The sequence below is a fragment of the Eubalaena glacialis genome, chromosome 4, assembly GCF_028564815.1.
Source record: "Eubalaena glacialis isolate mEubGla1 chromosome 4, mEubGla1.1.hap2.+ XY, whole genome shotgun sequence".
Classification (NCBI taxonomy): domain Eukaryota; kingdom Metazoa; phylum Chordata; class Mammalia; order Artiodactyla; family Balaenidae; genus Eubalaena; species Eubalaena glacialis.
In genome coordinates, this window is record NC_083719.1 from 88,698,281 (window position 1) to 88,716,129 (window position 17,849).

A 17,849-nucleotide genomic window follows, 5' to 3' on the forward strand; every position below is an offset into this window, starting at 1 on the left:
ATGAAAAGCCTCAATAATATAAACAAACACAAAGATTCCTGCAGAGCTTCCATTTGTGAACCTTAAGGGGGCCTTCTCTAGTTGCTAAACCCTAAGCAAATGAAAACCAGAAACACAGGGGGCAGAGGGAAAAGGACAATGTTAGTTCTCATAAGCTCTTGAAAGCTGCACTCAGAAATCCTTTGAGGGTGGTTTCTTGTGAGATCAAATGTGGCTACAAGAGAGAAACCTCTCCAGGAGGTAGAAACAATAGGCCTAGAAAATTCTAAAATGAGGCAAATGTAATAGCCACTGTGTTAGAAGTGTTCATACATGACTAAACTATTCTGGGCTAGAAAAAAGAGAAAGAACAGAAGGTGAGCCGTACACGGTCACTAATTTTGCTTGGAGAGTTATTGTTTACAAATTTTATTTTTTTGAATTGTTGAATCTAGAGATTCAGTCTCTGGACACAGCTCACTCTGTTGAGGTTTGGGGTACTAGCAGCCAAAGAGTTTAAGAGAGAGTAGACAATAAAATGGCTATATTTACTAAGGCCTTACTGTGTGCCAAGCTAAGTCCTCTCTATGCATCACAGGAGATCCTCATAATAGCCTAGAGAGGCAGCATTATCCCCATTTAACAGGTGACTAAAATAAGCCTATTAGAGATTGACTTTCCCCAAATCAAATCACTAGCAGGTGGCAAAATGGGGCTTTGAACTTTGGTCTTTTAGGTTTTGAAACCCATGCCCTTTAACTTATACACACTAGATTTACTTCATGGTGCTAATTTCACTCAAAAGCAAATTTAAGGCCCTCCCTTTAGCCCCAGAGAAGTAGAGTGAAAAGGATCAAGGCACATTAGGTCTACTTTTTAAAGAATTTACTTAAGAGAAGTGCTACCCTTGATTACTTTTTTCATCTCCTATAGGTAGACTAGGTGTGCCGCCAATGCCGTGATAGTCTTGTATATCCTGAGAACCCTCCCAAAAGAGGAAAGCATAGGAGAGGGCTGGGGTAGTCTAATTCAGACGTGTTGAAGAAGCTGGATTAACGGTAGTGAATTACAAAACCACATAAGTAGAAACTGATAATCCAAGAAAGCACTTTCACCTAAAAAGGATTAAAATTAAAGAATAAGAAAGTAAGGATGGGAGAAGCTTTTAGAAAAATTTCAGGATTCTAAATAAAGAGATGAAATTTATCCTTATTTTAAGACAAAGTTTTCTTGGAACATGGGAGGAGAGATCTATCTTTATCAGAGTAAGACCGAGTCAATGAAAAGGGTTTTGTAATGTGCACTGAAAGATTAACTTTTGGAAATGATGCTAGCATATCTGGGGAGGAAAGGAATTTGTAGTATTAACTCTAAAAAGGTGGAGCAATCTTTGGACATTTTTATACTGCTGGCATTAAAGAATTGTTCTGTGTAATCCTACATGAGTGTCCTAAATAATATAAAAGTATTTTGTGACCTTGCTCAGAAAAAAAAGTTTTCTCTAGACTTCACCCCAAACCTACGAATTCAGGACCCGGAAATATATACTTTTAATAAGTTCTCTTAAAGAGTCTTATGAAATCAATCCAGAAACAGTCCCATAACTAAATCTAACATTCACAACTAACTAGACCCTCCAAATATTAGTACTGAAGATGGCCCTGGGTATACATGGGGCTATCTCTGTACTGATACCACAGACCACCATGGTCCAAGACATGTCCTCCTTCTCCTGGACATTTTCAATAGCTTGCAAACTTGACCTCTTTCTGCTACTCTTGACCCCGCAAATCTGTTCTCCACCTATCAAGCCACAGTGATCTTTTTAAGTGCGAATCTGATCATGTCAGTCTGCCATTCAAAATGCTCCAATGGCACCAATTACTCCAAGAATAAAATCCCAACTCCTCTATAACCTACCAGGTCCTGCATAATCTGACTCCTCCCTAACTCTTCCACCTGTTTTCATCACCCCACCACCCCCTACCCTTGCTCACTATGCGGTGGTCTCCCCACCTATCCCATTCACTGCGCTAAGCCCAGTGCTTGGCACAAGGCCTGGCACACAACAGGGGCTCCAAAATGAAAAGGAATGAATGAATGAAGTCCTGTCTTGATGCATGTTAATGCCTTGTTTTGATGTTGAAAAACAAGTCCTTATTAATGCTAAGAAAATTTGATCTGTTGATCTTATTGGTTCCAAGTGCCACAAAGAAGCCATGGCTAAGAATGGGATATACAGCTTTCAAAGAAAGAAACAGCAGCACTTTGATTCTGGAGTGAACTGGAAAACTAATGGGAGGAAATTAGCAGGGTGACTACCTAATCTCACTTAGGACTTTAGGACCAGTTCAAGGCCTTCTTTCCACCTCCAAGGACAAAGAGCAACAGGGATCAAGGACATAGTGAGTCTACTTCCTAAAGAATTTTCCAGGAAGAAAGCTAACCTCATTACTTTTATTCGTGTCTTTCAGCCAGAGTGGTCCGTGGGCCTATGGGGTGCCCTCACCTTCTGAATGCAAAATAAAGCCAGCATAAAGCAATCTGCTTAGGCTGGGTTCTAACTGAGCTTTATAACCGAAGGGCAAAAACATTTCCATGTGTTCCAGTTCAGCAAAATTCATCAGACTAGAAGAGTCGTATGATTCTGGGCAGAAGTCAGCTGGAGTAGAGTTTGGTTGTCTAAGTATCCCCTATTGGTTTAGGAAAGAAGAAGAGAAGTGACCCCAGTAGTCAATGGCTAGAATCAGCAATACCTTCAAAATTGAAGAAAGCACATTTATAGTAAAGGGCTTATTTCCCTCAGAGTTGCTCAGTCTCTTAAATCCCTTTAGTTCAACAAACATTTGAGTACCTACGATATGCACGATGCCTCATGTCAAGTACTAGTGCAGTGTGAAGACGAGGTACAGAGAGCAGAGAGGAGACAGGTTGGGATATGAACAAGTATAGCTGCCACGACTACTAGCGAGATCCCTGGGAATATTTTAGTCTGTGTACTGCATCCCAGTCTAGTTTAGTTCAGTTTCCCAGGACCTTCTGACTAGATCTGAAACCAAGTTTGAAGAGGTGACTAGACTATGGAGGGTTGAAAGCCTGGCAGAATGGTTATGACTTGATATGGGAGGGAGGGAGGGAGGGAATCTATTTTATTGGTAACATGAGTAATATAGGGATTAAAAAACTGTAAGGTCCCCTTGAGTTCCAGCATACTGCAGGCACATAATTGATGGAGCCATTCATTAAAGACTCTAACAGAAGGGTGATAAAGGGAAAGTTGTACTTCAAAATCCAGCAGGTGTACCCAGGACCAGCTACAGGGATATTCTGGCCTCGGAGAGGCTGCCAGTGGACTATGGCTGCAGCAGGGTCCCTGCCCCCACGTGAACAGTAGCACACCACACAGAGGGGTACCTCAGTGAGGCCTAGCCACGTGCCCAAGTCAGAAAGCAGCCACGTCTAACAACAGACAAAGAAGTACTATGTGAAGTACTGTGATGATAAAAGTCCCAAATGAAGAAATTTTACTTAGATACCAAGTGACCATCCATTATACTTGTAGGAGCTTTAAAATGGAACACAAAATTTCTCCATTGCTTTAGTGGAGTCTTCAAACTCTATGAAAAAATTCTTTTTCATTTTCACCTTCCTTTGTTTTCCTGTATTATTTTTCACAGGGTGTAGTGTACACTTACAATTAATGCACTAGAAAGTCCCCTCCTTTGAAACAGTATAACAAAAACACAAAACAAATTGGTACTGATCATATCAAAGGAAGTAGCTAAATATGGAGACAAAACACTTGGTATAGATTCACTTTATAAACGATTTCATTAAGACCTTTTCACTATGCTCTTTATGTAATAAAATTTTCATATCGTTAGTAAATTTTAAAAAGAAATCTAAAATAATGTTATTTAAACAGGAATAGTTTTCTTTTAAACTATGGTCAGACAACAATATTTACTGAGCAAATACTATGTGCCAAGTACTGTGTTACATACAATGATTAAGACAGACTGCCCTCATGAAGCTTACAATCTAGTGAGAAGAGTAAATGTTAAACATTTATTACAAGTGTGATAAAGAAGATGTGGCACATATATACAATGGAATATTACTCAGCCATAAAAAGGAACAAAACTGAGTTATTTGTAATGAGGTGGATGGACCTAGAGTCTGTCACACAGAGTGAAGTAAGTGAGAAAGAGAAAAACAAATACCATATGCTAACGCACATATACGGAATCTTAAAAAACGGTACTGATGAACCTAGTGGCAGAGCAGGAATAAAGACGCAGACGTAGAGGACAGACTTGAGGATACAGTGGGGTTGGGGGAGGTGGGAGAGGAAGATGGAATGAAGTGAGAGAGTAGCACTGACATATATACACCACCAAATTGAAAATGGATAGCTAGTGGGAAGCTGCTGTATAGCACAGGGAGATCAGCTCGATGCTTTGTGACGATCTGGAGGGGTAGGATAAGGAGGGTGGGTGGGAGGGAGGCTCAAGAGGGAGGGGATATGGGGATATAGGTATACATATAGCTGATTCACTTTGTTGTACAGCAGAAACTAACACAAGATTGTAAAGCAATTATATTCCAATAAAGATATAAGAAAAAACATTTATTACAGGTGTGATCACTACTTTAATATAATCATTTGCAGTAGTCAATGAATTATTACTTTCTATATATATGCCATAATTACATAGTACATGTAGAAAGAAGACAAAAATATGACTAAAAATTATACTCAATTATTACAAATAAGATTTTTCTCAAACATTTTAAGCTATTGTAATGCCTGATATCATTATACACCTGATATCATTTCAGTAGCAAGCTAGAATATGTATTGCTTTTATATATCATGAGAAAAATAAGGATTATTTAAGAACTCATATTTACTAATACAACTTTGACTTTTAATTAGCATGATACAACTATTCCATTAAGAAAATCAGAAGCACAAAACAGTAAAATTTTTTACCCTTTTATTATGAAAAATTTCAAAAATATAAAAAAGTAGAAAAAACAATACATAAAACTCCATTTACCAATCATCTAGCTTCAATAGTTACTAACTCATGGCCAACCTTATTTCATTAATAGCCCCATCCACTTCTAAAACATCACATTTATCAGTAAATATTTCAGTATATCTCTAACAATAGGCTCTTTTAAAAATCAGAGCCATAATACCCTTATCATTCCAGCAAAAATGTTCATGTGAGACTTAATATGAAAAATGAACTATGTATAGTTTTATAGAGATAACAATCCAACACGGTAATTTAAAAATCTCATTAAAAATTTACCACAATTTTATAAAAACTGACCTTTTGTCAACAAAGGGCATTGAGATTCATAACTAATCGTTTTCTAAAAGTCTAAAATTCCATTAGTGTCCAATGAGAATCTGATCATTTGATTGCTTATTTGACCTTGCCTGATTTTTGCTCATGCTGTCTTGCTTAATGTTAGCCTGGGTTTGGAAAAGTCAGATCGGCTGATAAAAAGAGATTTATAAGTTATGCATTAAAGTATTGTGAAAGGGAAAGACATTGGTCCAGAACTAATGGCATAGATATTTGTCCCTATTAAAAAGATCTATGATAAGTTAGGTATGACTCAACCACTTTCCTTTAATATGCTGACCAAGTTTCTTTGACGAATACTGCTTTATTTTATTGAAGTTCAATATTTGGGTAATGTAAATGAAACAGAACAATTAGTCTATTCTGCATCTGCTCATCCTTTAATTAATGAAAGGAGTAATCTAAAAAGAAATCTACTAACCTAACAGCCATAGTTGTATTCAGCAATAATATTTACAAAGCATTTTCTAGTACACATATACATCTGTCCACTCACCCAGTTAGATAAACAGGCAGGTGTAATTTCCATTTTACAAATGGAATAAACAGAGAAGTTAAAGTAATCTGTACAGGGTTACACGGGAGCCCAGTACTCTTTTCATTACAACATAATAATATACTTAAAATACAACCAAAGAATCTATATGAGCACTAAATTTGAGACCTTAAACATAATTGATAATAAAGTAGTTGCTTCATAAACATACAATTAATTCTTTGGTCATATCACAGAAAGTATGTTTTAATTCTCTGAAAATAAAGCCTCTTCCATTCTGTCAAGCTTTATTTCATTTCTAAATAAAACTTTTAAATTAAGAGATATGGTTAGTTTGAGGATTCATTTCAAAGAGTATAAGGAGAAAATCATAAGAATATGACTGAAGGCTACATTAAATCCACCAGACAGACCACTTACCAAAATTTGATTGTGTGGATGTATCATGAGTTATGTAAGAAAACAGGAAAAAACAGAAGTAGTAAACACAACTTGAATTCCGAATCATCTAACTTTGATTGAGGTTTCATCGCAAAGGATGAAATGAACTTAAGTCCCAGAAGGCTAACACACAAAAAACAGGGGAAGTACTCTGAATAGCAGAAGAGCTAGTTAGTATTTCGAAAGGCACGCTAAGATTCACAAAGCAAGGGAAAAGCCACCATTATAAGGTAACTTAGACTTCCAAACCACCTGGGTTCTCTCCTTTTCTATGTAATAGGGCATTCTCTGCTTCCTTCCTCAACCTCTGCCTGAATATCTCTTCCTCTCCAGGACATTTGCTGTCCTCTCCCCTTTCCTGTGTTTCCATCTGTCACCTTACCTCCTTTCTCTGGTTCGTCCCTTTCCTTTTCCTCATGTTTCTTCTGAATCTTTTATGCCCACTGTCACACCTTTCTTAACTGGCTGGTCATAATATGGAATGAAAGCATTTTAAATATAATTATTGTATTAATTTCAAATCAATGATATTAAACTTTTTATTTATCTCAAAAAGAAATGTAAGATTATCTGACTGCATGAAATCACTGAACTCAGACTGGGTTGCAATCCAGCTCCACATCTTACTAGCTTACTACCTTAAAGAAGTTATCTGTTTTCCAAAAAGTGTGAAAATGAGATAGAAACCCAATGGGGTTCTTGTGAGCATTCCAAGAGAATTCCCATGTGCTGGACATATACCATACAAAGTGCTTAATAAAGATTAGTCACTACTCAATGTATACACTTCCTTTCCCCAGTTCCATGGAGCTGGCACTTCAAACATTATTGTACAAAATTAACTTTTATTCCTATCATTATACTTGATAGAATATAAAGCAGCATTTAATGATAGTCTCTGTTATGATATGTCCCACCTACCTACCACTGGGCCATTAGAAATAGAAATGACAAAAAAAAAAAGAAATATAAATGACAATACATAAATTGTCTATTCTATACTTGTTCACCAGGCTGAAGTTATGTATCGATGGAAAAATGTAAGTTAAATGAGACTTTCATTCAGTAAAATAAAAGTAAAAAGTTTAACTGTATAAAACAAGTTTACCTGTACTTTGTAATATATCTAAAATTATAGATAATAAAAGGAAGTAATCCAAATAACCTTATATTTCTAAGGTTATTGATTCTAAAGTATATTGATTCTAAAGTATATTGATTCTACTTTTAATGTTCTAACTTGACAAATTATTTTACTCTAACAGCCCTTGGAGATGACAGTACATTCCTACTGTTGTTAAAGCCTTTGGAAAGCACAACAAGGTATATACACCAAAATTGGGCTTTGTAATGCTCCTAAATATCCAGTGTCTTAGATAATAAGTAGAATAGCAAAGTTTCTTACCTGTGATTATAAGGAATTTAACTCATCAATATATAATTAGTTTGATTTATAAGTATAATATTCTATAACCACAAAGAACCACCTCCTTCCTGGGAGGCTGATGCATAATGTGCAAAAAGAAAATACATACAAGCAAGAGCACGACCTTCAAAAAGTCACTTGTGTTTGTGAAAATATTTCAGATTAGGCTTTAATATTTTAACAAGAGAAAAATGCTTCCCAGGATGAATAAAATCTAACCAAGGTATAAAGTCCTAACAATCTGTGTTTTAATCATAAATGAGAGCCAATAATCACCTGTTTAAAAAAAAAGCATACGAACACCCTAATGTATGAATATAAAACATTTCTTGCATATTCATGTTTAACATTCTTTAAACAAGAAAACCTATTATCAAAAAACAAAACTAAAATTAGGTTATACATTTTTCATCATGTCAGACAAATGCATTTACAGCTCACTAAATGTTCTTTCTTACATTTCAAACAGCTTATAAAATCCCACCTCCTTTAATAAGGTTCCCACAATAACTGGAAGTAAGATGGCGAGTCCATCACCCACCCTGACCTAGTCCACTTGGTCCACACCCTTAACCTTCACAGAGGAAGCCATGCTCAGTAACAAGAATGTGAGAAAAAGGCACTTCCCTTGTCAGTTTTGGCAGAAGAAAGAAAAAGTTATGTTGTATAAATATGTTTCATTTCATTTTTTTAAATCAGAAGCTCAGAAAGGGCAGAGCTCACGTTATACAACATCAAGACCCGATTCATCTCTCCAGGAAAAAGGGGTCAAAGGAGGTTTTTAAGTATTTTCATAACATTCCTCAAGTCCAAGTTAACATATACCTTCACAGGGCTGGACAGATAGTAGGTGCTCATTAAACATTTATGGAATACATGAATGAATCAGTCAAATCTAGGAAAGGCAGGTACTAGAAAAACCATATCACTGAGGATGAAATGACAAGTATACTGCAGAATTTCTATGTTAACAGTCAGTATTTGAGTGCCTATTTGCCAGGCACTGTGCTAGATGATTTTTATTTACATTTATTTAAACTATAGTATAAAAGTCTTAAAGGTGTTACATATTTTTACCCAAAAAGAGCACATCTGGGGACTTCTGAGCAATAGGCTCAGCAGACAAGAGATGGATTTGTGGACCAGGATGCTCAATGCAGCAGTATTGGTAGTAATGAAAAAACACAGAAGCCTCCCAAATGTACTAAAATTAGGATAATGGTTAAATGATGATATATATTTTTGATAGACTGCTATGTGGCCATGAAAGATCATATTTTCTTAAAACATTTAATGAAATCAGAAAATATAATGTAATTGAAAAAGCAGGATATATAATTATTAGGAGTTTAAACATCATTCTATTAAGTATATAAGCAGAGTGAAAAAACTGAGGAGATAAAATGTTAACTACCTCTTGGTAGTGGGATTATGTGTGTGATTTTAATTTTCTTTATGTTCTTATTTTCCAAAGTTCTACATCAATACTCCATTGTCACAGAAAACAAATGTTAAAAAAGGTAAAAAAACCATGGGAGAAGGCTTTTTAAAATTGATTCTCTTATTTTAACCTAAATAATTCTCATATAAGTTTAGAAAACGTGGGGACTTCCCTGGTGGTCCAGTGGTTAAGACTCCATGCTCACAATGCAGGGGGCCCGGGTTCAATCCCTGGTCAGGGAACTAGATCCCACATTCCGCAACTAAGAGCCTACATGCAGCAACTAAAGATCCCGCATGCGGCAACAAAGGTCCCGCACGCGGCAACAAAGGTCCCGTGTGCCACAACTAAGACCCAGAGCAGCCAAAACTAAATAAATAAAATAAATAAATAAATGTTTAAAAAATAAGTTTAGAAAATTTTAAGAAACAAAATGTAAATTTTCTTAAAATTTAGAAAAGTAGGATGTAAATTATTTTAACCTATAAAATATTAGATATAAATTAGTACCATATTTCTCCCTGGCCTTTATTCTTCCATGCAATAAGAAGAAAATGTATTATAAAACAATATACAATGCATCTAAATACACTTTGCTTGGGTAAGCCAAAAACAAGTTTTTGAAAATCTGTTTATATATTTCCCCTATATATTGAAAAAACGTACATTTAAAAAAAATTGTTAAGAAACATAATACTATGTAGAGCCAATTCACTAGTTTAGACCCAAAATATAAAGCAAAAATTTAAAACACTGAATCACTGTTCCAACATATAACTGGACTGCAAAAAAAGACATACATCTAGAACACAGTATTAAAAGGTACTTTAAATGTACACAAATATGAAATGCTTAGTGGAGGGATACATTCCAGGAATTCTCAAAGCCAACGGCTTCGGCAACATGGTGATAATGTGCTTGTATTACACAGCTTCTCGCCTGTACTTTGTCTGAAAACAATAATCAAATATATCCCAGACCTCACTTGCATGGAATTATAAAATAGGGACACATTTGCTTTTAGTGACCTAATTAGGGAGCTAGAATTCCCCATTAGCCTGACTGATGGAAATTAGCATCTCTAAGTTTTCTCCATAGTCTTTTCTGGGATGCCCAAAGTAGTGCCTCATTCCTGCCCAAGCGCTCAGCTTTAGCTGCTGTCCCACAGGTGCTGATTTGCTCTGGTTCCTGTTGCCTCCGTGTGCCTTGCAGCAGAGCCACTCAACAGAGCTCAAGGCTTTTCCTGCCTCTTATGATAATTCCAGTGTCATGGCATCGAAGTTCCTAGTCCTGGGAGTGCCAGAGCACTGCAGAAGTGGAACCAATGGCCTCTGCCCCAGTTCTGCCCCAAACCTCACCACCTGAGCCCTGATGGGGCCACCATCTCACAGTGTCTGTCTGTCTCTCCATACACAGTTTCTTCAGTTTCTGGCCCTCTCCCTCAAACCATAGGAATTAAAACCAAGTACCAGGGGTTGAATGAGGAATAGATGCCATACAACTTGCACCTTCCCTTACTCCCCTACCACAAAGCTCTCCCTCTTCCTCATGTTTTCAAAATATGTGCATCAGGATCTGGCAAACGCTATGTATATAAGCATGTATATAAAAAGAAATGGGCCGGCAGGAATCTCTACAACTTTAGGTGGTTAAGACTTGAAGTCACAAGGACTAGGTTTGAGTCACTCATTTCACCTCACACCAGCTACATACTTAACTCTCCAAATCCCAATATTCTCATCTCAGTTACTGCAGTACCTACCCCCATTGAGTTGTGTGAGGATTAAAAAATATAATGCATGTAAAGAATTCATATAATACAAACTCAATACAATTGTATTCAAATAAATTGGTTCATTTGGCGAAAGAGAGAAAAGATTATATGTTAATCTGGGTGAAAACTAAGTTTCTGGAATTTCATAAAAAAGAAAAGCATCAAAAGAAAAACATCTTTGTTCAATGAGATTTTTGGTTTAGTTAGTTGAAGAGCTTGGTCTTTTGAAATCTTAGGCAATCTGTCCTTACCTAACATTGTAGAGTTCATTAACTATTTAGAGGAGGCAATGCAATGACAAAGTAGTGCCTAACTGGGAGTCAGATTTTAATTTTAATTCAATTTACAAATGTTTATCATCAAGTATGTAAAAGCCCTGTGTAGTATGTATGTATGTGCAGCGGTGGTGAGGAGTAATGTACACAGATACCCATAATAACATGAGATAAATGCTAAAATAGCCATGCAAAAATTGCTTTTGGATCACAGAAGAGAGAGCAATTAGTTTTACACATTTGTGGGGGGAACCAAATGGTATCTTGAAAGTCACAAAGGAGAGACCTTTAAAAGATCATTTCAGGCATGGAGGTGAGGTAGAACCACTCAGAACAATAGGTACAAGGGCCCAGATATGTGAATGTACAAAACATATGGTAAGAATGAAAAATCCAGGTATTAAATTCTGGCTCTGCCTTAGGCAGCACTGTGGCCACCTTGGACACATTATTTAATCTTCTATACCTCCGTTTTATATTCTGTAAAAATGGAGGTAAGACTATCAGATTAGAGCTTTCTCATAAATAAGGTCACTTTCATAAAAATATAACCGATTATAGTTAACTTTGTTTTATGTGTTATCAGATTTCTTCTAATGTCAGGTTTGAAATTTTTAACTAATATGTCTTCAAAATTAATATATCTAAATTTTTGATATTCAAAGTTGAATTTTTAAAGTTTTGAGCATGTTTTAATTTTTACTCATGGCATTTAACTTTTACTGCCTTCTAAAAATCTTCAGGGTATTCATGGCTTCTGGGGGTTTGTATTATTCATCTGTATGAAGCTAGGAAGTGACGTGATTCATATTCGCCACATGTCAGGGATTAACATTCACACCAGCACTTCTCTTCTGGTTCCAGAATGAGAGGTATTATCCTACTCTTCCCACCAAGTACAACAACAAAACAAAACAAAAAAACCCTGGGCATCATATATAAAACAAACACATGTAGACTTTTCCTTTGGCTAGAAACAGCAGGATAGCACGGTTTTCCTGAGGTTTGTTTTTGTTTTGGTTTGGCCTGTGTTCACTGATGTTTCCAGGTTGCTAGCTTCTCCAGGACCCAATGAGGGATGTGTGAGGCAAAAAGACAATCCAGGGAATTCACCACTGTGTTGTCCTCAGGTTCCCAGGGAAAGATCAAGAGATGCCAACACCATGATGATGCAGATGTTGGAATTATCTAACAAAAATGTTAAATCAGACATCATAAAAAATGCTTCAGTAAACAAGTACAGTACAGACATTCTTGAAGCAAATTTTTAAAAAAGTCTCAGTAAAGAAACAGATGAAATAAAGAAGAACCAAATGGAAGTTTTAGAACTGAAAAGTAAAATAATCAAAAGGAAAAAAGTCACTGGATGGTCTCAAAAGCAAAATGAAGACGAGAGGAAAAAACCAGTAAAACAGAAGCTAGAAAAATAGAAAGTACCCCATCTGAAAAACACAGAGAAAACAGACTGCAGAAAATGTAATATTCATGTCATCAGTATTCCAGAAAAAAGAAGAGAAAGAATGTTGAACTAAAACAGTACTCAAAGAAATAATGGCAGATATTTCCCCAAATTTGGTTAAAGAAATAAACCTACAAATTCAAAAAGATGAGTGAACCCCAAAAGAATAAACACAAAGAAACACATGCCAGGGCTTCCCTGGTGGCGCAGAGGTTGAGAATCTGCCTGCCAATGCAGGTGACACGGGTTCGAGCCCTGGGCTGGGAAGATCCCACGTGCCGCGGAGCAGCTGGGCCCGTGAGCCACAATTACTGAGCCTGCGCGTCTGGAGCCTGTGCTCTGCAACAAGAGAGGCTGCGATAGTGAGAGGCCTGCGCACCACAATGAAGAGTGGCCCCCGCTTGCCACAACTAGAGAAAGCCCTCGCACAGAAATGAAGACCCAACACAGCCATAAATAAATAAATAAAACAAATACTTCAAAAAAAAAAAAAAGAAACACACGCCAGAACATATCATAATCAAACTACTAAAAACTAAAGACAAACAAATCTTGAAAGCAGCAAAATCTCTCTATAGTTGGAATGTGAAAAACAATTCAATATTACAGCAGATTTCTCATCAGAAACCAAGGACACCAGATGGAAATGGGACAATATTTTTCAAGTGCTGAAAGAAAAGAATTGTCAAGCCGAAATTCTATATCCAGAAAAAATATCCTTCAGAAGTGAATAGGAAACCAAGACATTCATTCAAAGATGAAGAAAAACAGAATTTCTTGCCAGCAGACCTACCCTGAAAAATAACAAGTAGTTCTTGCAAAGGAAAAGAAACGATAAAGAAATCTTGGAACACTGGGAAGCAAGGAAGAGGAAGACAAAGAGTAACAATTTGGATTAATACAATATACTTTACTTCTCCTCTTGAGTTTTCTAAATTATATTTGATACTGAAACATTCAAGCAGGGATAGGCTGAGAAAAATTCAAAGCCAGGTTCAACCCATCCTAATCCTCCCTCCTTCCTATTCCTTTCTCTTTCTCAACTAACAAATGGACACACTGATCTTGATCATGTGGCCTAGAGACCTAAGTCCTTCTTGACCCTGCATTACAATGTCTAGACATGTTTTATCCCTTTTACTGCTTTAAGAAAAGAGAATTTCAGTCTCTTTCCCTGCTAGGGATGGTATGAGACAAGCCAGGAATGCATCTGACTGATATAAGACCTCTGAACATGACTTTTAACCATGGTAAAAAAAAAAAGATTAAAAGTGAAGGCTGATTCCTACTTATGATCTGGCCCAACACTACTAAATATACTGCTTTATTCTGTACCAACATGTTAATTTACAGAAACATATCAAATCAGTATTAAAAACAGTATCATGCATATTTTATTACAAACTGGGAGAATTCTATACTTAACTTATCCAAATAGTGAAGCTGTTTGTCTGGTATCTTTGTAAGGACATGAACTTGCATAAGAGTGCAACTTACACAGAAACAGAAAGAAAAGGGAGCACACTGCACCCCTGCATTAGGAATGCCCTCTACTCTGGCCTTGGTTCATAATCCACTACCCCAAGCAAGATGCCCCGAGGAGCAGTGCAGAACTGAGAACAACAACACATATGTGACCCGTATTTTCTGAAACATGCTATTAGAGGTCACCTGCCCACAATTAGACATATTCCTATACTAACAAAATATGAGTGCAGGGGAAGTCCCAATGGAGGCTACCACATTAGGGCAGGGAAACTAACTCCTCTTTCCTTTATCTAAAAGTAAACCCCAATGAATGAAGAGATCGTAAAAATAGTTGGAAAAAGCTGACAACTCTCTTCTACATCTAGAAAACACATTTTTTGCATGCAAGGAAAAAGTGACCTTATTATTTTTTAAGAACTGTTACATATCCAAGAAACCATATAAATCTCTTCAAATGTTTTTAAAAGGTTTAAAAGCCAGGAAATTTAGATGTTTCAGCACCATTAATGCTAACCTTGGCACTGTGACTGCTACCAATCAATTTTTTCCTTTTGGAAAGAATGAATAATTTTGATGAATGCTATTGCAAATTACACACTAAAATCACAATTTTTCATATGAATGGGGCCAATGTCTTTTGGCACGCTTGTCACCATCACAATATAACTGCTAATCTTCAAATGCAGTTATTAACAACTTCAGAAAATCATTTAGAAGACCAACTCTCCTTTTTAAGGTCAGTGATTATCACAGTTAATGACCAATTGGCTTTAGCCATTACTGTCCTGAACTTTACATCATGTTTTAAACTAACAAGACAATAAATAACTATTAATACCAACATATTTTGAAGGGTGTTTTTCAGTCACCATCTATGCTCACCAAAAACATAATTGCTTTTGTGTTTTATATAATCACTCAGTCACTTGCTGATTTTTGCTTGTTTCCTTGTTGTAGCTGGTGTTACTTTATCATGAAAGTAGGAATAAGGGTGAAGGGTAAAAAGACAAAATCAGAGATAAACCCTATTAGCATTTTTCAAAAATACTAGTTAAACCTGTATTAGTTTAGAAAATATAAAGGGCACTGAAAGGTAGCAAATGAAAAGTAAAAGCCATCTTCTCTTCACTTTCATTTCTCAAAGGTAATCACTCAAGTCTCTTATAGTTGCTTACAAAAAAACTGTTTAATGTATATGCTTGTGTACAGTATATGTACCTCTTTATTTTTCTTTCCAATTTCAACAACAGTTTCATACTTGATACATTGTTCTGCAGCTTTCTTTTTTCACTTATAATATCTTGGAGATCCTTCCATATCGACATGCATAGGTTTATCTTATATAATAACTGCAAAGTATTCTATCATGTGAAAATATACAAACTTATTTAACCAATCTTATACTGATGGATATCTAAGTTATCTATTGTTTTGTTGTCTATTTTGTTTTGTTATTGCAAACAGTACTTCAATGAATATCCTTGTACATACATTTTGAAAAAACATGTGAAAGTTATCTGCAGTATTCCTTACAGTGTGACTTCTGGGTGAAAGAACATGTCTCTTTTTAATTTTGAGAGATTTTGCTACACTGTCTTCCAGAAAGACTATACTGACTGATTTTCATTGGAGAGAGTGTCTCTTTCTCTACCAGGTATTGTCACACCTCTTATTTTCACCAACCTGCAAGGTAAAAATGATCTCAAGGTGTTCTCACTTCGAATTCTTTAATTATTAATAAGGAGGATGTAAATCTTCTCATGTTTATTCAGAGACAGTTGTTCTTAGCTATTATTATTTTCTTATTTAGTTAGAACAGGAAAATCAAGTCTGATCCCTTTAGTTTAGGGCTTGATGCATAACAGCTACTCAATAAATGCCTGATCCCTTATCAGATGAATCAAACAACAGTTTAAATGAAACCTTCCTTATAGCCACACTGTATTGTCCTGATACTATCTAATATCTGGTTTTCAAAATTCTCAAGATTCCTTGACAATGAGCCAAAAGAAGTTGGCAAAATTATAGAACAAGCAGGTTACAAACAAAGGACACACAACAGTAAACGCATTATGTAGTCGCTCTCCTGTAGCTATAATCACAGACGACCTTCTACCCTGTTATACACAACACACATTTCTCCATATTATATAAACCTTTTGAAAAGCTAAATAATATTCCACCAATCCTATAAAGTAGTATTTTCCAGGTTTTATTCTTTCTATAAAAAGTATATTTTATACATCCTTCTACAATTTGCTTTTATCTTTTCATTCAACATTATGTTGCTGAGATGTAGACATAGATATATGTAAATCTACTCCATTAATTCAACCACTTCCAATTCTTTAATATACAGTGATTTATTTATCAGTTATATTATCAATTTATGTTTAAATTATTACAAACAATGTTGCAATGGACATTCTCGCACGTCTCTGAAAACATGTACAAAAGCCTCTGTAAGATATGCATATTTATGTATATATGTACCTAGCGGTAAAACTGCTGAGTCCTCTTGCAAAAGTGTTGGAGATGATATAAAGAAAAGAGAACACCTTTCCATTACTGGTGAGAGTATAAATTGGCATAAGCATTTTGGAAAGCAAGTTGGACATATCTTCAAAGTTTCTGAATCTGTACCTATGAACTAGTTTATTCCTAAGATTTCTTCCAATCTTATAATTTCATAACTGGGAGATTTTCTTGTTACCAGATATAAAACTGGCTTAGGTGTATTCAGAGCAATTAAGCAACAATGGGAAACATGCTCATATGTGATTGAAGAATAGAGCTGGACAGGGTTAAAAAGCATCATAAGTACAAAATCAAATCAGCAAGTTTTTGTTAAATCAGAATCCTATGTTGATAACAAATTTTGGAAAAACAGAATTCCGAAAAAACACTATTTTTGAATTGCTTCAAAAATTTCTGGTACAAATGAAATTACTAAAATTAGGAAAAGCACAGTAATATATTTGGTGTGATTTCCAGCAATCATCTGTTTTCTGAAAGTTGGCAGTGAACATATGCCTGAGAATTTAAATACCATTTAAGTATATTATACTACATATAGAAAGATACATGAAACACATATCTGACTACGCCTTTCCTTGATACGAGGGTAAAAGTCACAGAAATAACTCTAGGCCTTCAAGAGAGCTTTATAGATATCAAATTTCCCTGACAGCAGAGAGGCAAACACTACTTAATTCACAAAGCTAGGTAACAGGTACTGCTGCTATTCTTTACGTTCTAATTGGAAAATTCTCAATTTCTCATTACGCATAGCAAATCTGGTCCACCATCAGATGAATCCATTACACCTGTATTCTTAGAAAAGGCATAAGCTAATATGAATATGATCTGAGGCCTCTGAGTAGAGTCTTTGGATTTTCTCAAGGTCTTAGATTCTGTAACAATGATCTAAAAGATTCTAAAGAACAATCATATATCAGCTCAGCAAGTAAAAGCAAATCACCATGTCGGGGACTTCCCTGGTGGAGCAATGGTTAGGAATCCGCTTGCCAATGCAGGGGACACGGGTTCGATCCCTGGTCCAGGAAGATCCCACATCCCGCAGAGCAACTAAACCCATGCGCCACAACTACTAAGCCTGCACTCTAGAGCCCGCAAGCAACAACTACTGAAGCCCGCACACCTAGAGACCACGCTCCGCAACGAGA

The 17,849-nt window shown here is 36.0% G+C and overlaps 1 protein-coding gene and 1 non-coding gene across 2 annotated transcripts in view; one reads left to right on the forward strand and one right to left on the reverse strand.

Annotated features, from left to right (window-relative positions):
- The window catches only part of FBXL17 (F-box and leucine rich repeat protein 17), a 476,643-nt gene that overhangs the window by 340,874 nt on the left and 117,920 nt on the right, over positions 1-17,849 (reverse strand).
- On the forward strand, positions 9,337-9,409 carry TRNAC-ACA (transfer RNA cysteine (anticodon ACA)). Its single transcript has one exon. It is a non-coding gene; the product is annotated as a tRNA-Cys (tRNA).